At 45.7% G+C, this 16,915-nt stretch overlaps 1 protein-coding gene across 4 annotated transcripts in view; it reads right to left on the bottom strand.

The window, feature by feature from the left end:
- The window catches only part of Tmcc3 (transmembrane and coiled-coil domain family 3), a 262,277-nt gene that overhangs the window by 23,974 nt on the left and 221,388 nt on the right, over window positions 1-16,915 (bottom strand). The window contains exon 1 of one of the 4 annotated variants that reach the window (XM_048418836.3): window positions 12,644-12,800. The exons of the other annotated variants lie outside the window; for them this stretch is intronic. The gene's annotated coding sequence lies outside the window, so the exon portion shown is untranslated. Of the gene's footprint in view, window positions 1-12,643; window positions 12,801-16,915 lie in introns of those variants that run through there. 4 annotated transcript variants of the gene reach the window in all.

Consider the following 16,915-nt stretch of genomic DNA (forward strand, 5'->3'; position numbering starts at 1 on the left):
CTGGCAACTGGCAGAAATTGTGGTTGCAGTCCCGATCTACCTGGCTGCTACCACAGTTGCTGACAGCCAGTGCCCGTGCTGAGTTGCCGGCTGGCCACATGTGTGGACACAGAATGTTTTACTTAAGACAGTCCTCGGTGCCACGAGGCCATTGCTGGATCTGCCTTCAACCTGATATTAACAAGGGAAGCTAGCTTAAATCCCAAGATATCTTGCATAATGAAAAACACAGGCTACTTCTGTTTCAGCCACTGATAATGCCAGACGGGAACTCCCTCCTCTTCCGGCTGAGTTCAGAACCCAACTGTCACAGCCACTAAATGCTCACCGTCAGCCGCAGATGAGCACAGGCTTCCTGCTTGCACTTTTCTGCAGATTAAAGAGACTGGAGATGCTTGTTTTGGAGGGAGGCGAGGGCTCTCGGAACACTTTATAGTCCAAGAAAAGGATCCACGGAGAAATAAAAGGCACTGCGAATTGTGGTTTTAAAGATAAGCACCGTATCACGACCCATCTTAAAACCCAAGTCTATCGTTGAGCTGACTGTATTTCCAAAACTCAGGGAGCAGACAGCCAGGGCCAACTCATAGCACACGCAGCGACCAGGCAGCTCAGATTTCTTGGGATTCCATAGCCATGTGTCCTACGGAGAGGTCAATGACCAGCTGGTGGCATAAGCGAGAGCCTCAGGCACAGATTTCTGACTCACTGGAACCAACTTGATTCAAGCTGAAGTTCTGCCATGTTGTGTTACTTTGTATAAGTGACTCCCCTCTGTGCCTTAATCTATGCGTGAAATGAGGACAGTGTATCGATTCCACAGGGTAACTGTGAGGTCAGAGTGAACGGGTGCTTATGAACGCTTTAACTGGCCTTGTGCAGAGCAAGGGCTGACAATGGTCACCACATACTGAACCCAAACCACTCTAGGAAGATAGGAACTTTATTTGTTCAAGCCCAAAGCCAAGAGCAGCAACAAGAATACCACTGCTTTCGTTGTCAACACACACACACTCACACATCCCCACACGTGTGTGCAATGCACAAACACAGATGTACACAAACACACAGCAAGCATGAAACTTGCCACTCTTGAACGGGATAAGTAGATGAGTATCTGCTGTGATGGAACTTCTGTTTTTCCACGTGAAAACATAAAACACGACTTACTATTCATATTCAAGTAATTTCCTGACCAACTGATGGTTTTAATCCTGCTTGAAAGCGCTTTAATTGGGAAAAGACAATTTCTCCAATTTCCTGTTTGCTAACTATATCTAATTTATTAATTTTTATTTCACGTGTTTCACCTGCTTGTGCGTCTGTGTGAGGGTGTCAGACCCCGTGGAACTGCGGTTACAGACAGCTGTGAGCTGCCATGTGGGTTCTGAGAATTGAACCTGGGTCTTCTGGAAGAGCAGCCAGCGCTCTTAACCGCTGAGGCATCTCTCCAGCCCTGCTAATTAGATCTAAAGAGACGCTGACACTCTGAAGAATGCTCTATGGTTCCTCCCCGGCTGGTAGGTCAAGAAAGTTCCCCTTGCTGTAAGTCCACCACTCTCTGCCCTTCAGATCCCTTTCTGAGGCTCGCTGCTGCCCTGGCAGGACGGTTTAAGATGAAGGATTTGTTTGTTTTTACACGCAGAGACCACAGAAATGGAACTGACTCTAAGACTTCCCATCCTAAGAATAATTCTGTGGTTTTTGTTTTTGTTTATTTTTTTTTAATGAGAGCTTAGAAAGGACCACATTCAAGAACACAAAACATTCAAGACAATACCTCGAAACTAAAAACACTACAGAAACACAGGAACTGCTCAATGGCTCCCTCTTTCTCCATCACTGACTGGTTTTAATTAAACGGCTTCTCGGACAGAGTCAGCTACGCTTTATTTAACTGACACTAAGGAAAGTGGATGGGCTCCAGGTAAGGGACTGGAGCCTCTAGATAGCAGAAACTCTTGCCAAGGAAGAGCCGGCATTTTTAGGTTTTACCAGTATTGTGTTCTTGTTGACCACAGCTATTGCCATGGTTTGAAACATGGGAGCTGAATGGCTGGTCCCTAGATGGTGGCACTGCTTGGGGACACAGGGAGATGAGGCTTAGCTGGTGTATGTAGCAAACTAAGGAGCCTCTGAGGGTTATAGTCTTGCCCTGCTTCCAGTCCAACTCTTAGCTTCCTGTCTATCAAAATGTGAGGGGCAGCGGCCTCACCCTCAGGCCACTGCCGAGCTGCCCCAGCCGCCATGCTTCCCTGCCATGATGTACAGAGCGGAGCGGAACTAAAGCTCTTTTCCCTTACGTTGTCTGCATCACTACAATGAGCAAAGCAGTAAAGACAATCCTCCGCTGAATAGAATGTGAACTGCGACACAACACAGTTACCTCAGGAAGACACCGGACGTAGGCGGAACAGCGATCTGTGCCGTAGTTAACTTCAGACCTTAGGAACCTGGGAGAGGGAACCGGGAGACCCAACTCTACAGCCTTGCAAGGTCTCTGCAGCTCTCACACCCAGCAATCTGGTACTGACACAGAGTGACAATGGGCTTACTAAATACATTAAATTACTAGCAAATTGTGTATGTGTCTGTCTGTGGGACCGCAATGAAAAGCAGGCAGCTAGTAGTTTAAAATGCAGCCAGCCAAAGGAGCGGAGGACCTGCTAATACATAACGCCACACAACAGCAGTTCTCAACCTGTGGGTCGCGACCCCTTTGGGGGGGTCCAACAGCTCTTTCACAAGGGTCGCCGAAGACCATCTGCATATCGGACATTTACATTACGATTCATAACAGTGGCAAAACTACAATTTTGAAGTAGCCATGGGAATAACTTTATGGTGGGGGCAGCACAACATGAGGAACTGGATGAAAGAGTCGCAGCATCAGGGAGGTTGAGAATCGCTGCTGTAGAGCAAGCTCCTGCGTAAAACGCTTCAAAAAGAAGAGCACAGAACATTCACGCCAAGACTGGCGTAGGGGTTACCCTTGCAGAAGTTGGGCAAGTGAGTCACCAGGAGGGGGCGGTAAGGAGCACCAGGCTACTGACGCCACTGACCCAGATGACAGTCACGCCATGCAGGGCAGGAATCACCCAACCATACATCTAAGATAGATGTGGGTTACTGAAAGTTATATCTCAAAAAAAAAAAAAACAACCAAAAACCAAAAACCAAAAAAAAACATAAGAAGCAAAAAAGTCTTAGACCATGAAAACACAAGAGCTGTCTAGATCATCATTTTACAGTAACAACATTAGCCTGTCAATGTGTACTGCATCTTAGTCTCCAGTGTGCACATAATGCTATCTAATAAATGATAAAAGTGTGTGTGTGTGTGTGTGTGTGTGTGTGTGTGTGTGTGTATGTTACCAGAACATAAAATATAAATGAAAAGTACCAGAAGTACTTTTATCTGGGAGGTAAACGGTAAACGAGCTGCATCAGAGTTAGACACGGAAATGCTTATTTTAAACTCTGAAAACCAGCAATCCCCAAATACCATGTTGCCACACACTGGGCTCATGTCTTGTCTCATCACATAATGGTTACTTAGAGAGCCAATGTTTCTCAAAGAGGCTGGATTGAACTAGAAAGGACACCGACACACAGGCCACATTGTTTCTATGATAGCGGACAGAATGTATTAAGTTCGCTTCCAAACCAGCCCACCCAAATCCAGACTTTCTATTTGGAAAATGCCCTCCCTTCCCGATCTGCTCTGCCAGACTGGCAGAATGTTTCCTGCACTGGAGTCCCAGAGAGGGGCGGGATCAGCTCGGCCCTGGGCATGTCCGCTGCTTAGGTGGAGAGGCACACGAGTGACCTGTGTGTAAGAGAATGCAGTACGTGTCGCAGAGAACGGAAAGGAGAGGAAGCTGTGAGGAAGTCTGATGATTCAGGGAGGGTTCTGGTAATGAGACACCTGATATGGACTGGGGGCGGGAGGCTTGAAAAGCTACCAAGATGCACGCAGCAGTTCACAACTGCTATCCTAACACCCAGGAAGTGGAAAGAGAAGGGCTGCCATGAGTTTGAAGTTAGTTCAAAGGGGAGGAAAAAAATATCCTCAAACTGAAAGCAAGAAAAGAAATCAAGCTAAGACAGTCTACCTGGAGAGCAATATACATGCAAAGCCCACTACAAAATATAAAAAGTTGTGATTTATTTTTAATTTTATATTTTGGTTTCAGTTTCTTTCTTTCTTTCTTCTTCTTCTTCTTCTTTTTTTTTTTTTTTTTTTTTTTTTTTTTTTTGGAGAGAGTCTTTGTAGCCCTGGCTGTCCTGGAATTCACTCTGTAGACCAAGCTGGCTGCGAACTCTCAGAGATCCTCCTGCCTCTGCCTTTTGAGCGCTGGGATTAAAGGTGTGCTTCACCAGCCTGGCACAGTATTGTGTCTGAGAGGAGGCCAAGGGCTGAAGAAGACAGAGCTACCGGGGGCTCTGTAGGTCAGGCTACACTTGACGCTGATCATGGAAAATGTTGAAAAACAAGATGAAATGTCAGAAATAAAAATAAAAAAACACAAAAAACCAAAACAATGCCTTTTTAAATCTTTGTTATTTTTATTTTTTCTTTCTTTTCTCTTCTTTTTTTCCTTCTTTTTGAGATATGGTTTCTCTGTGGAGCCCTAGCTGTTCTGAAAATAGCTCTGTAGACCAGGCTGTAGGCTGGCCTTGAACTCACAGAGTGCTGGGATTAAAGGCATGTGCCACCACTGCCCAGCTAAACATCTTTTTTTTAGATCACGCAACCTCTGTTGCCCAGGCTGGCCTTGAACTCCTGAATTTGCATGGCTACTATTGGTTGGGACTACAGATGTGTTACCATGCTCGGTGTCAGTAGATCAAATCACGTGTCTGTGCGCCCACTTAGAGCCCTCGCTCCCCTGGAGACTGAGAGAAATCAGATGGGGCACCTGCCTTGAGATTGTTAGAGAACAGCCTGTATTCAGAGCCCTGGCTTGAAAACATACTGATTGTACGCCCAGCAGGTCAAATAGACTTATTTAATAGACTTTACTAGTCTATTAAGTTCCTTAAGATATATAAATGGTAGGGCTTTTTTCCCCCTTCTTTCTTTGGCCTTGGGAAAGCTGATGAACTTGACTCCATGACTTTGAACAATGTAATGCCATCTACAATATGCTACGCTTCATTAATTCAGCTCGGTCCACCTACTTTATTCAGCATTTCAAAATGTTAGAGGACCATCTGTTGGAGATTCATCAACCAAGAACATTGCGAAACCTCATTCAGCCCAAGATAATCAGCCTGAAACACACGCGCTAATGTTTCTTTGGTCTCCGTACTTTAGTGGCTCTGATGTCCTCACTCCTGTACATGTTGTCACGCCTGCTTTATTGTTGGGGGCATTGCAAATATACCTGCAAATACCTCAACCCCCCGTCAAAGGCCCCTTGCTTGCTTGCTTTTCATCCTGGATAAATTTGAACCTGACGAGGGGTGAATACATATCTCAGAGCCCAGGACTGACTCCCAGTGTTCAATCGTAGGTGATCAGAGACAAAGGTGTGCCTATTTCACACGGCACATCCTTCAAGGGAACCAACTTACTATGCATAAACAGAGGGGAAGTGACAGTGTTATTAGACAAGAACTAAATGACAAGCAGATTTGGGGACAATCATCAGTTTCCCCCTTATCCAATATCTTTCATCAACAGCTTCAATAAATCTTTCCAACTGTTCTTGCCCCCCAGCGCAGATGTGATTATCTCAAGATCTGTCACATTTGAGTGTCATGTCCGTAACTGACAGTCCCTCGGTCTCTACAGCTAATCCCCTTGCTCCCTTGACCACTACGCTCGCCTCGTTCTTTTTCCTTTATCTTCTTTCCTTTATCTTCTTTCAGCTCGCTCACCTGCCCTACCTTGTCCGGCTCAAATCTTTTATACTGCACGCAGGCTCACTGCCAAGGTCTTTACTCGTGTGGCCCCAGGCCACCCTCTTCAATGGTCACACACTGTCTATGGGATGGAGTTCAACTTCCTGAAGCTGGACTTTAAAGGACTCCGTGCCCTGACCCAACCCTGTGTTTGAACACATTCTGTACTTTCTCCCTCTTTCCCAGAGCAAACAGCCTGACCCAGTGAACCTTGTCCGGGCTAAGTGCTCAGGCCCGGATCAGTCCCATCTCTTCCTTCACCTTGGTTTGGTGCCCACACAGATATGCTGTCCTGCCATGCCTTCCCTTAGGGGCTACTCGGTGCCGGGATGTTTGCCAACACACCAATGCAATGCTAAGCTCCACATCAGGGAATCTCCCATGTCCAAAGAGATCACAAGAAAAGTCTGTTAACGAGGCTCCGGCCAACAGTTCAGTGACCACAGGGAATGTCGGCACTATGGCCGCCGGATAAGACAATTGGAACTCTGAAACCTCTAGTCACTAGGTTGTAATTGCATTCCCACTGTACATGTTGTTAATTACATATTACACTTTCCTTCTCCACAATCCTGACCACTATGAGGAGAAGGAAAAATGATTCTCCCCAGCCCTGCTTTTGGGGAAGAACAGTGGATTGAATGTGGGGCCTGGGGCATGTAAGAAAGCACGCCATCAATGAGCCACGCTCACCCTCTGCCCTCCTTCTATCTATCTATCTATCTATCTATCTATCTATCTATCTATCTATCTATCTATCTATTCTGAGACAGGATTTCTCTGTGATTCCCTGGCTGTTCTAGAACTTGCTCTGCAGACCAGGCTGGTCTCAAACTCAGAGATCCGCCTGCCTCTGCCTCCCGAGCGCAAGGATTAAAGGTGTGCGCCACCATTGCCCGGCTTTATTTTTTACTTTGAGATCAAACTGTCCAGGCTGGTCTTGAACTCACTCGGAAGCCTAGGTTGGCTTTGAGTTTGTAATCTTCCTGCCTGTTTCCTAGGTAGCTAGGATTATAGTTCTGGGCCAACCAGGCCGAGCTATTTAACCCCTCTGATCCCTGGATGGATGAGAGATGGCGCAGACGTTAAGAGCACTGGCTGTCCCAGAGGTCCTGCGTTCAATTCCCAGAAACCACATGGCAGCTCACAGCTGTCTGTAATGCAATCTGGTGCCCTCTTCTGGCATGCAGGCAAAACACTGTATACATAATAAATAAATAAATGCTAAATTTTTTTAAAATAATCCAATCCCCCAGGACATGGAAAACCATGTCCTCAGATATAGTTCTAAAAAGGTTTATTAACACTAAGCTGAAACTGTCAAGCCAGAATATAAATTTTCAAGAAAAAATGACACAAAAATACAGTATATTAATATTATATTTTTCCTCTATAACTCTTGATGAAATACCATTTTCTACCGATGTCACTGAGGACCACTGAGGGCCACCTTTCCAAATGCTCACAGCTTTGAATCTGGACTGTATGGGCAGTGGTTTCCCATATAGACTCTTCACTGGGAACATCCACTGGAGCAAATCAGTGCAGTCTCTCTCTCTCTCTCTCTCTCTCTCTCTCTCTCTCTCTCTCTCCCTCCTTCCCTCCCCCGCCTCCCCCCTCTCTCTCTCATACACACACACACACACACACACACACTTACGCACACTCATGCACACACACACACACACACACACACACACACACACAGAGTACAATGTAGGTTCTGGCTGCAGTATGCACGAGTAAGACTGAAGTGGGGGACCCTCCCTGGTGACATCATAGCTGCATTACTATCACAGACAGCACATTGCTCATGTGTCTGGGCGATACCTGTGTAAACAAACCTACTTTTTTAGCAGTCAGAGAAAAGTGTGACACACTCTTGCTCGGAAATGAAGGACTATGCCCCTGGTTTATATACTCAGAGTACTTTCTGTCATGATTTTATCTTACTCTCCTTCTACATTACATCATTAAAAACAAAACAGTTAACTGTAAGACATCACCAAGCCGGTCTGCCAGGAAGGCACTGAGAAGAAGCCACTGCCACCATATGATGGGTCCACCTGCCTCACTGCTCTGAAGACCTTGTCAGGTGGGACAAGATGTGGGCAAAGTCATCAATGTGTAGAATCTCCGTCATGGATGTGGATAATTCATAGGTTAATGTGTATGTTTGAGGCTCAGCTTTTTTTTGTCTTTTTATACAAAAAGTTTAAAGAGTTAAAAAACAAACATTTTAAAACAGAAGAAAGCTTACAGAGTAAGAATGTATTTTTGTATAACTCAGTGGTTCTCAATCTATGGGTTGCCACCTCCTTGAGGTCACACATCAGATATCCTATCCTGCATAGCAGATATTTACATTACAACTCATGGCAGTAGCAAAATTACAGTTACGAAGTAGCAACAATAATAATTTTGTGGTTGGGAGTGACCGACCACAACATGAGGAACTGTATTACAGGGCTGCAGCATTAGCAAGGTTGAGAACCACTGGTGTAGCTTGACAATGTCTCTTTTATGTGTTTTTTAAAAAGTCACAAAGTTGAAGAAGTTAAAAATTTTTAGAAAATAAAAAGGGACATTAAGATCAGTTTACTATTGAAGAAAAATATATTTTTTTGGTAAATTTAGTGGTGTTTAAGAGCCCAGCTTTAAAGTCACGCAATAAAGCTCCAGGTCTTCACAGTCCCTGCCCAATGACTCAGTCACTGACTCATGCAGGACGCTTCCCGTCCAGGAAGCTCCATTCATGGTAAGTGCCCTACACAGGTGCATCACTAAAGTGAAACTCTTTGGTATTTTTATCGTGGTTTTTTTCCATACTGACAAGCATCCACACGTACACTGCTATGTTGCCACTGCTCACAGTACTTAGCACAGCGCTGTGTATGCAGGGATTGTACTTGGGAGCAAAAGGCTGGACTTAGCGGTCTAGCTATGGAGCTCACTGGACTGCCCAGGTTTATGCATTTCACGATGTTTGTGCAATGACAGCACCACCTAGTATTTCTCAGAACCTGTCCTCTGGAGTCGTCCCTGGCATCATGACACATGACAGTGTCCCTTGGGATAGCTAAAGAGACAGACCGGTTACATAGAGCTCATGAGACTTCAGGGGGCTAAGCTGCTTTGTTTGTGATTCCTAGTCTTAAATGTTCGTCTGGACTTTCAAAAATGGTTTTTGCAACAAAAGCTACAAAGAGAAGAAAAGAACAACAACAAAGCCATATCCTTAAGATTGAAGCTACTTTCTCAGAAGCCAAAACGGAAGAGAACTTTGTTAATTAAAGTACATATTGGCAGTTCTAGGGCTTTGAAATGAAGCCATGCTAAAATCAGATTATGGTAATTGGACATGTTTACATATAATTGATTCTTACGATATGAAAAACTGGCATTTGAATAGGCACATGACTTGAAGACCCGGAAACCCCATTGCTCAGACAGGAGAGCACATTAAAGGTTCAAAACAGCATTGGTCACAAAAGCAAACCACGGGGAAAACAAGAAACAATGCACAGAAAACCCAAAGGCCTTGGGCGAAGCGAGTGGACATACACATATAAGATCATACATGGAATGGTCATACACACATAAGGTCATACATGAAGTGGACATACATAAGGTCATACTGACACACATGCATAGTGGACTAACGTGGGACTAGAGCTGTGCTAATTTCATAGATGAAGTGTGTGATAAAGCAGGTTAGAGGACACATCCAGGTACTCGTTAAGCTGAGGCTGGAGCATCATCAGTTTGAGGCAGCCTGGGCTACACAGTGAGAGCCTGGCCACTACAGCTACCTCGTAAAATCCTTCCAAGACAAAAACACAGCTCCCCAACCCAAACAAACAAAAACCAAAACAGGCAAACAAGACCATGTTCCGAGTGAAACTCTACCAAGGTCAGATGCCAACTCCCTTTTTATAAATCTATTGGTGGTTAAAAAAAAGATGATGAGATAGAGCGGGGTAATGATTAACGTGAGTCTCAACAGAGAGCTGGCATCTTAGGGTTGGGAGGGGCTGTGAAACCGTCACGCCGTCAAGGAGAGTCACAGGTCACGCCTGTAACAGGCATTGGTTCCTAGGCATGTCACCTTCTTTTCCCTTAATGCTCTATCTCTGCTGAATAATATTTCATACCTTACAGTCATTTAAAAAATTATGGAATAAAGTATTAAACATGTATAAAGTAATAGAACAGATAGTGCTTTTTCCAACCCCTATGCTCTGTCCCTAGAATTTCACTTTTATTTTTTAAAGTTTTTTTTTTCTTTTTGACACAGGGTCTTGTAAATGGAGACTGCCCTTTCATTCCTAGCCACCCCAGACCTGAATAATAATACAGGAATTATATTAATTACAGCACTGTTTGGCCGATGGTTCAGATGTATTTCTAGCTAGCTCTCACATCTTAAATTAACCCATATCTATCATTTTATATTTTACTGTGAGACTCGTGGTTTGTTACCTCTTGTTTACTGAGCAGCTACACGGCGGCGTTTGCCTGACTCCACCTTCTTTCCTCCTCTAGCTCTGCTTGGATTCCCCACCTTGTTCTATTCTTCTCTGCCATAGGCCAAAGCCACTCCTTTATTAACCAATAATAATAAAACATATTCATAGCATACAGAGGGGGAGCCCATATCAGGGTCTCATTATGTAGCTCTGGATGGCCTACATAGAGCTCACTATATAAGCCAGTCTGGGCTTGAATCCACATAGATCCACCTTCCTCTGCCTCCCAAGTGCTGGAATTGAAGGTGAGTCACTATAGCCACCTCTTAGCATCTAAAAACTCACAAGTAAAAGCAGTTTTCGTTGTATCTCGCATTGTGTAACATAAGACATTTTCATACAAGTACGATATAGATCACCTGCTACGCATATTCCCTCCATGGCCCTTCCTACTTTGTTCCTGGTTTTACTTCTACTTCTGTAGCATACAAGCATACATACATACATACATACATACATACATGATTTTACATATCTACATAAAATCCAGGAACCACAAATAAAAAGCATGGACAGTGTCTGTCTAAGATGGGCTTGATTCGCTTACTAAATTATCTCTAATATAACTTAACCTCTGGGTAATATTAAAATTGAAATGGTGACCTGGATTTACAGGCCTTTAGGCCACTCTGCATTTGGTCCTGACCGGGTCACAGGCAGGCAAGTAAAGGGCATGGTCAGGAGAAAGATCCTGGCCATGGGAAAGGCTAAGCCGGATAACATAGCTAACCCACCAACCCCCATGATGGTTAGAGGAAATGAAGGGGTTGTAAAGGTGGAAGGGATGCCAACATGGACAGGGCACCCCCAGAATGGCCTATTCACCAATCAATGGCTTCACAAGGCTACACTGTATCTTTGTGGAGAGCCCGGGCCAATCAATGGCTTCACGAGGTTACACTGTATCTTTGTGGACGGCTCGGGCGAAGGTTGTGGGGTGGGGTGGGGTGACAGTTGAAACTGTCTCAGAAGCAGCAGAATCTAAGAGGCACTTTCTCTTTCATTCCAACTGACACCACACATGCCGAGCGCTGCTAACTGTGCCCCTCACAATGCTGAGGCGATGGGGTACATTGCTGGAACCATCAGATCCTTTAATGTCCGAGATTTAAGGAGTCAACCTCTCTAACTTGCCCCTCCCTCCTACAACCCCAGTTCTTGCAGTTTTGAAAGACCAGAGGATAGCTACCAAGAGCAAACCCTTTTAAAAGACGTTCTAGATAAACCTTTGATAAAGAGCCCACCAGAAAAAAAAAGAAAGAAAGACTATAGTTAAATGTGGTGAAATATTTTAATACCGCCAGACAGTGGTGGCACGTGCCTTTAATCCCAGCACTGAGGAGGCAGAGGCAGGCTCTAAGTTCCAGGCCAGCCTAGTTACAGAGCAGAGTTCCAGAGAAACCCTGTCTCTAAACAAACAAACAAAGAAAATTAAAAAGAGGTATTTTAATATCTAACAAATAAAAGAAAGACCACTTTTTAAAGTCTCCCACAACAGCCACGCACAGCCACATGAATACTGATTTCCTGTAATGAAAGCAGTCCCAGGGTGGGATGTTCACATCCTAGATCCTGCACCTCTGTGGAGGGCCCCACATCAGAACACACCACATCCCACCGCAGAAGTCCCAGGATGGACGAGAGAGCCGGGATTCAAAGGCACGCTGCGCACACACCCCAGTCTGCTTCCTCTCTCTCCCCACTCTTAGGGCAGTGTCCCCCACACCCTTCTTGCCTGTGGCGACTTGAGGTGTCACCGAGGCAGTTATATGGAAGTTCAAGCTACCAGGGAAAGCGGAAGGAAGGTGGCCACTGGGGTTGTCAAAGCAGAAGTTCGATGCCAGTTCTGAGGCTCTGAGCCTGTCAGACCTACAGGCAAGCAGGGAGGAGGCAGGGAGGACACTGATTTTTTTTTTTATTGGAGTTTCCACACTCCACCCCTGGCATCTGTCGCTCCCTTAAACGCTCTCACTGAACTTATGCTTCTAAAAGGAATGAACAGTGCAGGAATTTGGCAATTCACTAGGAGTTCGGGTGTTTAAATGCTTAGAAACCCACTTGGGAAATTAGAAAGGGATTTGAGAAAGCACAAAGACAACTAGTTAGAAGAAAGAAATTTGTATTTCTCTCAAGCGTCTTGCAGGATATTAATTACAAAGGGCCCGGCGATACATATTTACATACAGGGGCTGTAAAAGACTTACCAACTCCAGGATAAACCACGGTGGAGGCTCTCACCATCCTGCCCACGGCAGCCGGCCGACTGTGTGCAGGCAGGCTGATACTCTCCACGGCACCTACGGATGACTCACTCTGGACTTTGGAGGAGATCAACTCGTACTATCTCTGGATATTCCTGTGTTTGTCTCGGGGGAAACTCCACGCCCTGTGCTGTGCCCAGAACGACTGTCAGCAATAATGGGATGCATTCAGCTACACAAATGGGCTCTTTGTGCTGGGGGCCGAGCCATGCACTCTGTCTCTGCAGGGAGGCCCACCAGGGCAGAGGCAGGCTGTGGCACAATTCTGGGAGTGCAGGACGGTTCACACTCAGCCTGGCTGCCACACCTGTGTGCCCGCACAAGCAAGACCGCAGTTTAACAAATCCAAGTAGCAGAGCGAACACACACACACACACAGAGAGAGAGAGAGAGAGAGAGAGAGAGAGAGAGAGAGAGAGAGAGAGAGAGTTGTGAAACGGCCACTCAGCCAAGGGGGCGGAAAAGTAGAACTGGCGTGGAGGCCACGTGAGGAGTCAGGAGACCCCTTCCTCTGTTGACTTTTCCCAAGACAGATGCTCCGGATACCTTGAGTGACAGGCACACCTGGAGAAGCAAAGGGGTACAGCACACTTCTTGTCTTGTGGCCAGAGAGGACGAAGGATAGTTCTGATAAGTGAGGGGCCAGGTGTACTTGGTGCTCAGGGAGCCTCGGGGAAGAGGTGCCAAAGGGGGAAGGAGCTGGGCTTCTTGTCTTCCTACATCAGAAAGGCAGATTGGTTCCTCCAAAGTTGCTCCAGATTAGCAAGTCAAGAAATCTAAGTCTGGAGAAGCATGGTCCCAGAAACAGAGATGGCGGAAGGAAGGAGGCCATAGCCCCCATAGGGATCAGACCCTGAATGTCCCCCACTTAAATCAAGCTGAGCTCAGCTGCCAGATCCCTGGCAGCCTAAGGATCCTTGGAATCAGGATGGAAAATGCTTGGGTAGAGAAATGAAAGCCCGCATTGGTACAGGAGAAGGGAGGCCGGGGTGGTCAATGTGAGAGGATAGTACCCCGGCTCCAGGGGGCAGCATTGGCGTCTATGAAGAGGTGGCGGAATCTGAGTAGCTGAGTGTGTGTGGGGGGGTGGGGGGGTGGTAGAGAGGCAGAGGCGGGGCAATGTCGTTCCTGTTCCAGTCCCTTGGCGGCTTAAGATCACCCATATGATAGCCTAGTGGAGCATGAGCTGGAGGGTTCAGAGTCAGACATGAACTTGAGGTTCCCTAGACACTTAAGCATGAATGTCACAGTAAGTGCTAGAGACAGCAAGGCCGGGAGCCAGCCTGAACAGTACCTGAGCCCCTTCCTCTGAGGACAGGCATAGAGTTCAAGGCTCAGCCTTAACCACTCGAGTGAGCCCTGGCTCTGCCTCTCGTAACTGTGAGACCCCGGACAAGTGAATTAACCTTTTTGAGATTCTGCTTCAGCGTGAGGAAATTTCTCTCGGGCTTTAATGAGCTCAGGAAAGGACCTAATGTCACAGCAGACGGAAGACATTTCATATTTCCCCCCACTGCCCTTTGGTGACCAGACAGTGCTTTGTTTTATAATTTGAGTTCTTAACCCACGCGGGTTACAAGCTCTCCTGCTGCCGGTCACCCATCTTTAAATCCCTTTTGACCTTCCTTGTATGCACGGATTCTCAAATATTTGAATTGCGACAAGTCATAAGGAAAGCTCGGGCAAGGATGGTCCAAGGGAGCCGGGAGTTTCCTGCCCTTAACGTTAAATAACGAAGGCAAAGATTCCAAAATTGCTGTGTGGTTTCAGAGGTATTGATCTAACTGTTTGGGGGTGGGGAGAAAAGGGCACTGGGGTTTAGAGAAGAGAATTTTGCCAGTATAATAAAGTCTAGTGTAATATTTAGGAAGACTCACGCTACCGTCTCTTTCTGTCTTAGTTCAAATCAAGGTCTAAAACGCGCTAAATAATAAATGCCGGCAAATGGGTCTCACCTCAAGCAAATGTTAAGTCAATAGAACACTCACTCTATAAGAAATACACACTTTTTGGAGGGGGTCAGGGTTATTCTGCTAATTTTCAATATGAATTTAATTTTTAATGCAAATGAACACATTTAAACTATTGATGGCCCTTGCCCTGACACAGGAGGTCCAACGTAAAAATTTTAAACTTTACGGTAGTACGGAAGACAGGTACGTTCGGTAGAGACCGTGTCTCCAAATTTCAAATCCTTTCCTGGGCTATTGATGCAGGGTTTCAGATGCCCTTGTGATGGCAGACAATGGCAGAGCAACAGTTCCCCGTCAGTCATGTGCTCCTGAGAGCAAGAAGGAGCACCTCTATTCAGTGGGCTGTGTTGCTCTACTCAGACAAGATGCAGTAAACACATTTTCAGAGGATCGCACTTTCAACTCGAGTGCATCAGGACGAAAGTCTACCAGAAGCCGGTAGCAGCTGGACACTGAAACCGCAACATCACAAGTCCACCAGCAGGGCCGGGCGGTGGTGGCGCATGCCTTTAATCCCAGCACTTGGGAGCCAGAGGCAGGCGGATCTCTGTGAGTTCGAGGCCAGCCTGGTTTACAGAGGGAGTTCCAGGACAGGCTCCAAAGCTACAGAAAAATCCAGTAAAAACAAAAAGAACAAAAAACAAAACAGCAACAACAACAACAAAAAATCAAGTCCACCAGCAGCATACGCAAATTCAGTTCCACAAAATAAGGCTCAGGATCTATGGCCTCTGTGAACTCTATGACCTTAAGCCCTCGGCAAATTCAGGTAGCTACCTGCTTCGAGGTTGTTTTCTCTCATCTCCCACAGAACATTGCAGGGATAGACTCAATTCCTTTTTTCATCAAGAGCTCACTTCATTCTTTGAAGTCAGGGGGTCTTTTGGTGAAGCCTCAGGTCACAGACAAGGACAGGTAGCTGTTTGCCCACCTCAGAGCAGCCAAACTGGGGGATCAGGCTCGAGATAAAAGATGGCACCAGAGCCGGGCATGTGCCTTTAATTCCAGTACTCAGAAAGCAGAGGCAGGTGAATCTCTGTGAGTTCAAGGCCAGCCTGGTCTACATAGCGAGTTATTAGACAGTCAGCCCTAAACAAAGACCCAGTCTCAAAAATCAAATCAAATCAATCAATCAAACAAACAAACAAACAAAAATGGCTCTAGTTTTGGGAGGACAATGATTTACACTTTTACTTTAATAATTTATCCATCTATTCGGGCAGTTGGGGGTGGGAGAGCGGGTGTGTGTGTGGGCGGGTGTTGGAAGCTGTAGCTTGGTAGCCCTAGGTCTCATCTTTGACACACACGAAACTGTTTTAACCATATGAGGCTACAGAAAAAAGGGCAGAGATTTGAAATATAATATAAATATAAGTCCAAACAAATACAGAAAAAACACAAACCCGCCACATCCCGGAAAGAACTTGAACAGTGTGCATGTCATAGAGAACTGGTAAAATAACAATGTATTTGCACAAAGCCTGAGTCTATGAAGACACACAGCAAATATAACCTTGCTATCCCTGTTGGGGAATGGAGGGGGTGAGGGGTGAAGGGCAGCAGAGCCTTTAATTTTCACCTTTAGACCTTTGGTGCTATGGAACTTGTTGTTTCCAAGGAATTTTCGTTTAAAAATTATCTTTGTTTTTACTTTACATATATGGATGTTTTGCCCACGTGTGTCTGTGCACCACTTACATGCAGTGCCCATGGAGGCCAGAAGAGGGCGCCGGATCCCTTGGAATTTGAGCGACAGGTGGTTGTAAGTCACCGTGCTGGGAATTGAACCTGGGTTCATCTGGAAGAGCAGCCCCGTGCTCTTAACCTCTGAGACATCTCTCCACCCCCTGAACTTACATTTTTTTTCAGTTAAGCTTGTTAGGGAAAAGGTGAACCTTTAGAATTCAGGCTTATTCAGATACTACACCGAGTAATGTCACTTAAGGGAGTCATTTCATCTTGGCTCAGCAGGACACACAAAACCTAGGCACAAACAGAGTGCAGAGGACACACACTGAAATGTGTTTGCTTTAGTCGTCAATGATGTAATCAGAAAACTCGGAATCTTAGCAGACCCAGCTGCTCTCTGAGGTCCTGGTTTGGTTACGAGTACTTCCACATTTTAAGAGGCTGCTGTGGGTCTTTATGCTAATCATGTGTGTCTGAACTTGAAGTCAGTTTTACTCAGGAGGTCTGCTGGGAGTCGGGGTGTTTGGTTTCTTATAGTTTAGTTTCAAGTTTT

Source organism: Myodes glareolus, chromosome 26 (genome assembly GCF_982192425.1).
Source record: "Myodes glareolus chromosome 26, mMyoGla1.1, whole genome shotgun sequence".
NCBI classification, from domain to species: domain Eukaryota; kingdom Metazoa; phylum Chordata; class Mammalia; order Rodentia; family Cricetidae; genus Myodes; species Myodes glareolus.